This window comes from Apis dorsata, unplaced genomic scaffold (genome assembly GCF_000469605.1).
Source record: "Apis dorsata unplaced genomic scaffold, Apis dorsata 1.3 scaffold_591, whole genome shotgun sequence".
Taxonomy (NCBI): domain Eukaryota; kingdom Metazoa; phylum Arthropoda; class Insecta; order Hymenoptera; family Apidae; genus Apis; species Apis dorsata.
This window is the reverse complement of record NW_006263796.1, coordinates 501315-512393: the sequence shown is the minus strand read 5'-3', so window position 1 is coordinate 512393 and position 11079 is coordinate 501315.

Sequence of the window (11079 nt, the reverse complement as noted above, 5' to 3'; positions counted from 1 at the left end):
CAAAACTCCAAAAAAATTTCCAAGAACCGTTTTCTTCGTTTTTTAAAATCCCAGAATCTCGAAAAATCTTAATCAAACGAATTCTAATTTCTTTCCTCTGAAGAAACATGGTCGAATGTCTGAATATCGCGAGACACTTTTCGCTCTTGCACTTAGACAGGTTCGCGTTTGGGACAGTATTTAACGAGAATCGTAGGAAGAAAGGCAATTTCGCGGGGCAATTTCGTGAAACGAATGGCCTCTAATATATATATATATATATATATGTATCTCGCTTGAACGTTTTATCAGCTGTTCGCTGAGCAATCACTCTTTGCCGTGATCGCGAGGAACCGAAGAGGAGAGCTTCGACGAAGAACGAGCACCGGAAGAAAGAACGGAAGAAGTCGAATACGAGGAAGTTGAATAACGAAAGAGAAACTGAATCAAGACGTGGTGGTCGGAGAATTTTTGCGAGGACAATCGACGGAATATAGCGGAATGAATCTCGAACGATCTCCTCCTGGGTGTTATAAAAAAAAAAAAAAAAGAAAAAGAAAAAACGGTGTTATTCCAAATGATTATCGATTGTGGCTGGTTCGCGTGTCGAAACGATCGTACAAATCGGTAAACACCGAAAACACTCGCTAAAGATCCGTGTAAATAGTAACGAAGTTTCTGCGCGGCTCGTTTGTCGATCCGATATTATTGGATCCTCTCGATTCTCCTCCTCCACTTCTCTAATATAGAATATTCCGATGGGAATTAGGAATTTCTTCTTGCGGCTATATATTTATATATCCGCTTCAGAAACTCTTTGTGCGCGGCTATTTAAACCGATATGATAACCGATGAAACGTGTCGGGACGCGCGGACATCGCGGTCTAGCGATGGGTTTGAGTCGCTCGCGCGCACGATCAAACATACTTCCACGGTTGATTCTGGTTTGCGAATCGTTGATTCGAAACACGTTCTCGTTACTCGAATCCATGCGATTATGTGTATATATCGTGTCGATATCGAGGATACACGAGGAAGAAGAGAGAGAGAGAGAGGAAGGATTGGAGAGGAGACGACCATCGAGCTTTGTAACTAAAACGGTCTAATTATTATTTACGCAATGGAAGGCTGAAACGCGCGCTGTGATTATCCGAACACCGAAAACTCAAAAGGGTACTACGAATTATGATCGCGGTCCGTAAATCGTTGTAAACGTGTATCTTAAATGTTGTCCTTTTCGTTGTTTTTTTGGGGAGGGGGGAGGGATAACCGGGCTTCGTTGCCCGGTTCTACAATCAAAGCAGATTATTGACAGATATTGATGAGCATCGGATTTTCTCTTCTCGGATGTTTGTTAGGTAGTCGACAGTATTTGCGTACAGTGTGTGCGATGTCCATGAGCAAAAATATGGAGCTGTGTATATATTATATATATATATATATAAAACATTGGAGGGGATATGGTGTGCTCGAGGCATTTTGATATATCTTCGACGTCCATTTTCGCGGAACAAGAAAAAAAAGGAAAGGATATTTTCGCGAGGATTTTCGAAACTTTGGTCGAGGTCTCGAGATAAATCTTATCGTCCCCTTCATCGATATCGTGTAATTACATTTCTCTTTGGACCAATAATCTTCGTCTATTAAAATTAATCGTTGTCGAGGCTCGTTAAAGTACCTAAAAACGAAGGAGAAAAAAAAAATATAAAAAAGAAAAAAATAAAAAAAAAATAATAAAATAATAAAAATTAGCACACACAATTCTCTCGTGTGGTTCCTAAGTTAACTCGTAAAGGATCGAGCGAAGCTCGAGTCAAGTCAGCGTGGAAATCTTATGTGATACCGTGTGTTAAGAGCCGATAAAAATTATAAGCTTTTACTTTTTTGCGTGTTGCGTGTCGATGATTTGCGGGGAGGCAGAAAAATTAGGAAGAGAGAAACGGTGGGAGAGGAAAATGTCGTTTGGTGTTTCAAGTGGTGTTCGAGACGGACGTGTCACGTGTGCCATTGTGTGTATATACAGTTTGCTCATTTTCAGAGATAGTATTGTAAAGAAGATCTTCGAAATGTACAGTGGTGCTCTGTTTATAGTCTTCAAATTTAGGATGGTGATAAAATTTTAAGAATTATATGAGTAAATTGCACAACAAGGAAATGTACAAAGGTATAAATACGTACAAGATAATTTTTAACACGATATTAAATTTTAATTTCGATTTTAAAACAATGAGCATTGGTTGGTTGGATTCGATTTAAATGATATTAGATTTTTGATTGGAAAATTCAATCCGTTCAAAATTTTAATAATGTAAACTTTTGACCGTTCAATTTGAAGTTATTTTAGGTTCAGCAATCTGATGGTACAAGTTTAATCGTATGAACAGTGAGTGTAAAATTTTAGATATGTTAACAGATAATTTCAACAAAGCCGACCGCGGTTTAATTTAATCGAACAATATATTAAAATTTTGTTCTTGACGCTTTTGAAACATTTTGATATATATTTCATAATTTTCCAATGTTGGTTCTTCCATTTTAATTATTTTCAATTCGCTTAGAAATTTAGAAGATAAAAATCATGAGAATCACGAGTTAAGATAAATTTGGAATGGAATAAAAATATATTCTAAATAAAACCCGTGTTATGATATCGCGGGAGAGAAAGAGATGAAGGATCGTAAAAAAAGTAAAAAAAGAAGATATGTGATAGGAGATACACAGAAATAGCATTCTCGAGGTGCTATCTCGAGGATGTACTCTTCAAATTCCTATGGATGCAAAGTGGTGTCGTTTACTTCTGCTTATCTTCCGAATAATGAATAAAATTTATCCGTGACCAACGAATAAGATTACAAATTTATTCGTAATTAACGTGAATAATAATCGACGTTACAAGGAATGTACAAGGAATGTAAATCCCCTAATTGAAGCGAATAATTCGCCTGATAATTCACCTTATCTTGGCGGATATTCGAAAAAGGGGAATCGAGAGAAACACCGATACACACAATCGTCAAAATAACGAATAGGATAATTGAAAAAAAAAAAAAAAAGCTTACTTTTATAAAAAGCACGATGGCGGTACGTGACTACTTCCGCATCGATATCCGCGGATTAAGCGTTCAAAGAGAGTTCCCCGTTCGATGACGCGGCCAGCTGACCGAGACCGTTCCATTCTCTGTTTTCACGATCGCTGTAAATAAAATATCGTGATCGAGACAAGCTGTCATCACGGTGACAAAAATAAAAGCTTGTGACGCTTCGCCCGATCAGCGTGGACGCGCTCGTCGAGTGGAACTGCTGCACACGACCAAAATGGAAATAGAGTATACACACATACTTGGATATACTTCCATAGAGACAGAAAAGACGTACTCACTCTTAGAGATACGTATACATACATGCTTGCATACACACATACATACACATACATACACAACACGTTACCTATAACGCATAAATATAAATATGGAATTATATATAGGTAGATAGATAGATAGATACGTGTACACATCCACGTGTCGACGGCCTGGCGCGAGTGAAATCGCACGGTTCGAGAAAAGACTGTTTGACTTCACCGGTTTTATCGACGAGTCCTCGATCGATAACCGAGGCGAGAGATGTCGAGAAGCAATCGCTATTTCGCCCGACCACTACCGGAAACGAGATAACTGGAGAGGGAGAGGCGTTTATTTGCATCAACTAGGTAAAGTCTGAACAATTTTCTATAATAGATAAATTACGTTTGTACGTATTTTTCAGATTGATTCGATGATTTTTTTATTATTATTATTATTATCATGGAAATTTCTTTTTCGTTTCGTTTCTTTATTTTTAACGACTTACAGTCAATACTCGAGTATTTACATATATATATATATATATATATAAGATAATAATATGGATGTAAATTTGATTTAAAATTTGGTTGTTTAATTTTTTAAATATTAATAGTTTATCAAGGTTTTAATTTAGATGATTTTCGCCTTTTTATCTGGGATTTTAGTCCAGAAGTTTTCTAGAATTTTATTAATAAAATTAAAAGTTGAATAATGTATAAGATATAGAAGTTTGGATATTTTGTAGATTTTCTTCGAGTCAATTTTAATTGTTAGGTTTTAATTTTATTTTAATTGATTTTAATATCGAATTATATTTAATTTGGAAAGTTTATACGTGTTTTTAGAATTTCACAATGAATATAGTGATTTTTAATCAATTAAAAATTGTTTTTTAATACTTAATTGTACATAATTTTGAATATTTTTGTATATATGTTTGAATAGAAATTGACGGATATATAATAATTTTAAATAGACGAGAATCCTATTTTATAGAAATGATTTTTTATGGTAATGATTATTTATTAATATTTTATCTTAAAATATTTAAAAAGAATTTCAAATTTTCAAATGAATTCAATATTTATTTTATTTATTTATTCCTAACGTTTCTAAAAATGATAGATCTCAACTTGAAAAGCACAAATTATACATTTAAGCAAAACAAAAAATTTTAATATGTCTAATAAATCACAAGGATAGCTTTTTTCAAAAATTAATGGAATATTTTTTGATATGAAAGTAATATTTCGTGAACGAGAATATATTATAACGAAAGAAAAATTATTTTTTCAATCCACACCCATTATTAAGAATTCTTCTTCGTTATGACAAGTAATTTTTAAAGTTTAACTTCAGTTTTCCACCAGATTAAACTTCGTAATTATTAGTATCGACACCGACATCGACACCAGAGTGGATCAGTTTTAGTTATAGAAAGTTGTAGTTGTTTTTGAGTTAGAAATTGATGGATTGGTTCGACTTCGATCTCTTGTGGATCGATCTTGTTTCAATGTTTCAAGATCTTCAATGTCTTTGTACCAACAATTTTTAATTAAAAAGTTAGATAGAAAATGATCGATGACATTTGCATTAGTACTTGTTCAGAAAGGAAACTGATTTTAAAAGATGAGTTTCCGCATGTTTTTCAATCAGAAGTTGATAGATTGGTTCGTGTTTGACTCACCAGGAAATCGTTCTTGTTCAAAAGTCATCGTTTTATGACAATTTTATATCTTATTTCTTATCGCAAGGTAGTAAAATAGTAATTTAAAGTTGAAATAAAAATAGTATTTTCGACTAACTTTATTTTACCACGTATACCAATTTTTATGCTATTTTTATATCTACGATATTTTATAGTGAATAGTTCCTAACAATAACTTTCGTACATTTTTATATCCTTTTTTTTTTTCTTTTTTTTTTTAGAATAATCGTTAGTGACACGAATATTTTTAAAGAATATAATAATAATAATAATAATAATAACAGCAATTTTGGATTATTTTTAAAATTTTTTTCTTTTAAATTAATAAAACAAAGAATGAAAATAACTTTTGCTTTAAATAAATAACAATATATTTCTAAATAATTTGAAGTTATTTTCTTTTTTTTTTATATATATATATATAAAAATCACAAAAATCAGACATTTTCGAAATTCAGACAATATGATGAATTGATTATGTATAGAAAATGATATTAAGAAATACTAATACTTCTTCGATAAACACGAAGAAATATTAAGGGAGGGGGTGGAAGAAGGGATTCTACTTTATTACGAATAATTCATCAGAGGAAAATTCATAAAGGTAATTTACCTTTATTCCTTCCAACAAGAGAGGTTACTTTGTCCCCTCAAATAAGGCAATTTTATTATTATCCCCTCCTTTATTTCTTTCCTTTTTTATTGCAATTTTTCCCGGTATTTGTTATTAACAGACTCTTATTAACAGAATCCAAGATGTTTCGCGGCAAGGAAATTCCTTTTATCCTCCGGAATGCTCCTTTGCCCCTTTATTCCTACTACAAATTCATCTATCTTCATCTTCTATGAAACCTTTTGTTGTTCATTGCCGTGCCCACTCTTTCTAGACGAAGTTTACAATAAAACTGTTATTCCTCTCATGAATAAAATTAACCGATAATTGTCGTTCTTTGAATAAAGATAAAAAAACAAAAGAAAAGAAAAAAAATTGAACAACGTTGGCCCGATGAAAGGGGATGAAAGGGGTGAAAAGTTTGAATTTCGAGATCTTTAATTAAATTGAGAATTTTTCTTGATAAAACGTTGACAACTTTATTAAAACTTTATTTCGACGATTTTTTTTTCTCTCTCTCTCTCTCTCTCTCTCTCTCCTCTTTTATATAATACTCGTGCCAACGTTGAATAATGTTTCTTCAATATTCGTGAAAAATACGCGATACTCGATGATCGGTTGTCGTTTCATTGTTTTTAAAATTATGGATGAAAAAATGAAAATATTTTTTTTCAATTTTTAATAATAAAAGCTATTTTGAAGACGAAATTGTTGAAATTTTTGATCGATAAAGCTTCGTTTAGAGCTCTGTTTAAAGCGTGTTACCATTCTATTTCAATATAATATTTTTTCAAATTTTAATTTTTACGCGATGAAGAGCAAAAATGTCATGTCTTTCAAAAAACAATTGGACAGATTAACGAATAATTTTATTCGAATATAAATTAATATACGAAATACGTAGATTTCATATTTAAAAAATGAATTAATTAATGTAATAATTTTAATTTTTTATATTTAATTTTATAAAAAAATCTCAGTCTTTTTATTTTTAATTTAACACATATCTAATAAATCATGCTTTCTCTAGAATGAAACGCATAAAATTCTAATTGTTAAAGATATGTCATAATAAATCTTAATTCTAAATCTTTGCGTATCAAGATATCTGTAGTACTTATAAAACACCTTTCATTATTGATTTCATCAGACACCACGTGCTTCTCAATATCAATTATGTATGCGTGTCACGCGAGCCACCTGTTAATACAAAAACATCTGACTCGATCTATTCGATTGTTGCAAAAATTACTAGGTAAAAAAATATACAGGGTAATATCGTAAAATTTTAATTCCATTTTGGAAGGAAATTTAAAACACGTAGAAAAATGAAGGAATGACGAATAACGAATAAGAATCTTTTTAAAGTAAAAATAAAATAAATTTTTTTGATAAATTGTTCAAATTTAATTATCGATTAAACGAACGCGTAAAGTTTTAGATATATATATATAGAAGTATAGAATAGAAGTAAAATTAAATTTTGCAAAATAAAACAATGTTTTGTTATGTGATTATTGTTATCGAAGAGATGGAAATGGAAATACTATAATTTTACATTTTGAATATCATTTTTCACTGAATTGACGGGTTATGTTTAACGAGATACTGACATTGATAATATTTTCGCCATTTATTTTCATTATCGTTCACACCATCGTTTCTTCCATCTATTTTCATTACATTTTCAATTTTCCATGCAACAGTGAAGTAATCACCGAGAACTCAACGCCTTGATTAACCTCTTGACGACGAGTGACGCGAGATCGAAATTCCAGATAGAATCAAAAGCAATCTAATAACGTTCATATTAATACAACAACTTAATTATTAATCATTACTCTTATTCAAAAAGTTTAAAAATGTAAAATTCAATATTACAAATTATCATATTTATTTTTAAAGGTTAAATTTATTCGCTTTAAAATTTTGTTCAAAGTTCAAAATTCCACGCAGTGGGTTGGGTTCTTTCAAAGACAAGAAGAGGAGATAAGATAAATTTTGTAAAGTTAAAAAAAAAAATAAAAAAAAAAAAATTAGCAGAGACGTATTTTCCAATTTCGAATTTACAATGAAAATATTTCTATTTATTTTCAATTTTCCCTTATTTTATTTGAAAGAAACATTGGCAAAGTTGGTACAATAACATTTCGCAATTTCGCCAATATTATTCCGCGTTTCAGCGCGCAGAATATTTCGCGTGTTATTTCAATTTAAAATTTTTAGTTTTCCTAGTAGAGAGATTTAATAGCATTGACACCCTGCTATTTTGATTTTTGACTCGCGTCAGATTTCCATCCACGCGCCTTGCACATGACGGATGCTTTTAAAAATTCGCCATGTCCATATATGTAACGCATTATAAAACGTTTTCCATTGATGTCGATTCCTGTCGTTGTGGCTTTCGCGATATATTTCTACACACCCGCATACATATACACTTAACGTCGCACAGTAGTATATCAATAAATTTCGAACATATATTTTCCTCTTTTTCTTCTCCTTTTTTGGTATTTAATAATAAATTTAAAAATTTATTAAATATTTTTAAACTTTTAAAAAAAATTTTCTTCGAATGTAAATATTTATTTAGATATCGGGCAAAAGTCTTCTATTATTCGTCAAGTCTTTTCATCGACGAATATATGGACATTTAATTTATAAAGATTTTGATTTAATAATTAGTAGATAATTCCTCAAAAAAAAATAATGAGTAATCGAGATGATTAACCTTGTCAAATTTCAAATATGAGATCCATAAATTCGTAATTCGATTAGATTATGTAATTGTAAATAACTGTAATTATTTTCTTTCGTGAAAACATTCTTCTCTTTTTGACACTTGATATAAAATTTTTTATAAATATTATCGAACCTCCAATTTTAAACATGCTTTTAATTTTGCAATTTTATTTCCAGTATTTAAAAAAAAAAAACTTTATGTTCCTTCTCCTCTGATTCTTTCATACGTGTTACGCAATATGCAGGAAGGGGTGTGAAATTTATTTATTTTCGAAAAAATTACGAATCCATAAAGGAAAAGTAGCATAAAATGTGAAGCTTTATTTCCATACAAGCAGCATATGGAAATATTATATTATTTAAAGAACGTAAAATATTTATATCGCATTATATTTTGAATTTTTAACATTATTTAAAATTATCGTGTTGAAATATTTTAATCATTATTTAGAATAAGTAAAGAAATAAAATGTAAAAGAAGAAATATACATTTAAAATTTAAAGCTAGATTAAAATCACTAATATATAAAGCATAAAAGGTATAAAAATTTTTATTTTGTAGTATCAATCTTGTTTTATCAAAAATTACTCGTCTTTTTTATATAATTTTGATAAAGATTACGCGATCTCGTACATCATTTCGCTAGATTTTATATTTTCTGTCACGTTCGTGGTTTCATTTTTCATATAAAAGTTCATAAATCTGTTAAATCGTTTCCGGGAGATAAGTGTATAAAAATTTTAAACTGTATCCATGGAAAACAGTGTTCCGAGATTTTAAATTACGAAATTGCAGCTTCACGTTCCGACCATTTCTTATCGAAAATCTGAATCGAATATCGCCCAACATTAAGCATAACAATAATGAATGTTTTAGGATAAGTTTTATTCAGATTGGAATGGTTCATTTGAGTAATCTTTTTACCCTATAAAAAGTGATATATTTCTAATTTATATCGTTCCATTATTTCAAATCCGCTTTGTCTTTCTTCGCCATCTTTATCTCTTAGATCTTAATTTTTCGCAACAAATGCATCAAAATAGAGAAAAGACATAACGATTCCAAATCGATATTTAGACAAAGATGATTGACTAGTTTAAATTTTTAGATTTATTAGAGAAAAAATATTGAGAATATTCAATTTATTAACTATATATTACTGTGCATATATAAGTTATAAGTTACAGTTTCCTATTTTCAATAGAAACACGCAATCAAACTCTGCCTTTGAACCAGTGTTTAACAAAATTATTTCGAACGACGATAAAAAATTCGAACCAACGATAAATTAAATTTTATATATATAAATAAAAATGCTTTTTCTTTAATTTCATTCAATGTCGATCCATCTTCTAAAATTTATCCAATTTTTTGAAATACATTTTATGATACAAAAAAGTACACATATATACATAAACACATTTAAACTCAAATAAAAAATAAACGAGAAAATATCGAGAAACGAAGGAATAATAATAATCATCCTTTTATGCTCGTTGTCCGAGCAACAATTTATTTAAGCATCGTCAAACATCAATGGCGAAACGAAGAAGCCCGGCTTCCTTCAACACAATCCTCTCAACTCTCAAACTTTTAACCGCAAATCCACAATTCAGATACCGCCCCAATAGCAGAAAATTCATTCGCGCTGTGGAAACGTTTACAAACTTGGAATTCCAATTCATTGGTGTCCCGATCAGCAGCCACGAGTGGCGCGTACACTTGTGGTATACCAGTGACAACACGACTCGAAACGTAGCTTCCGGTTAAAGGAGTAGGAGAAAACGTTTCTGCACGATTAATCGTCAGATATCGATCGAATCGAATCTGTTTAAAACTTATTGGTAATTATTAATAATTACAAATCGAAGAGAAAAGAAATTATTTTTTTTTGTTTTATTCATTGATCGTTTACCTTTTTTAAAATTATAATTTATTATATCGTTAAATTTACATATGTGTATCATAGAAGAACGATGTTTAAGTGAAGTTATTTGATAATTTGAAATATGATGTTTTATTAATTATTTTACTTAATAACTCGCTAATTGTAAAAATAATATGTTTATACGATGATAAAATTGTATAGAAATAACATTTCGAAATAATGTCACAATGTCTTTGAGGCTTGCTATAACTTAACTTTTATAATAAGTTATAATTAAGTTTCAATCATATTCATCTTTTGATACAAAGTTTATTTATTTCTCCTGTGTTATCGATCAAATTAATAAGCATCGTTATAATATTGTTAATAATGTCACGAAAAAAAATTTCAGAGAATAACAATAGAAGGGAGACCAAAGTGATCGATCCCACTTCAAATGAATCGAAATCCCTGTCTCTGCCATCTTTAAGTCGATCACTTTGGTTTCTACAAGATTCGTTTATCTCCAAACCCGCGCTGTTATCCTTCCATCAATCAACAAATGTCAATCACTTAAAACGGAAGAATCGAGGAAGGGGTAGTTTCGATTTCTCGTGGCAGGCCGTCGTCATCCGACCGAATTATTGCCCTCGATACCAAATGTTCCTTAAGTTGTTTTCGCGAATAAAATAATAATAATAATAATAATAATATTAATATTAATATTAATAATAATAACAACAACAACAAATTCGTTTCTGTATATAATAATTGCAAATACATACAATTCTCTTGAAAGCACATTGTGACACAGCGTGAGAGATTTAT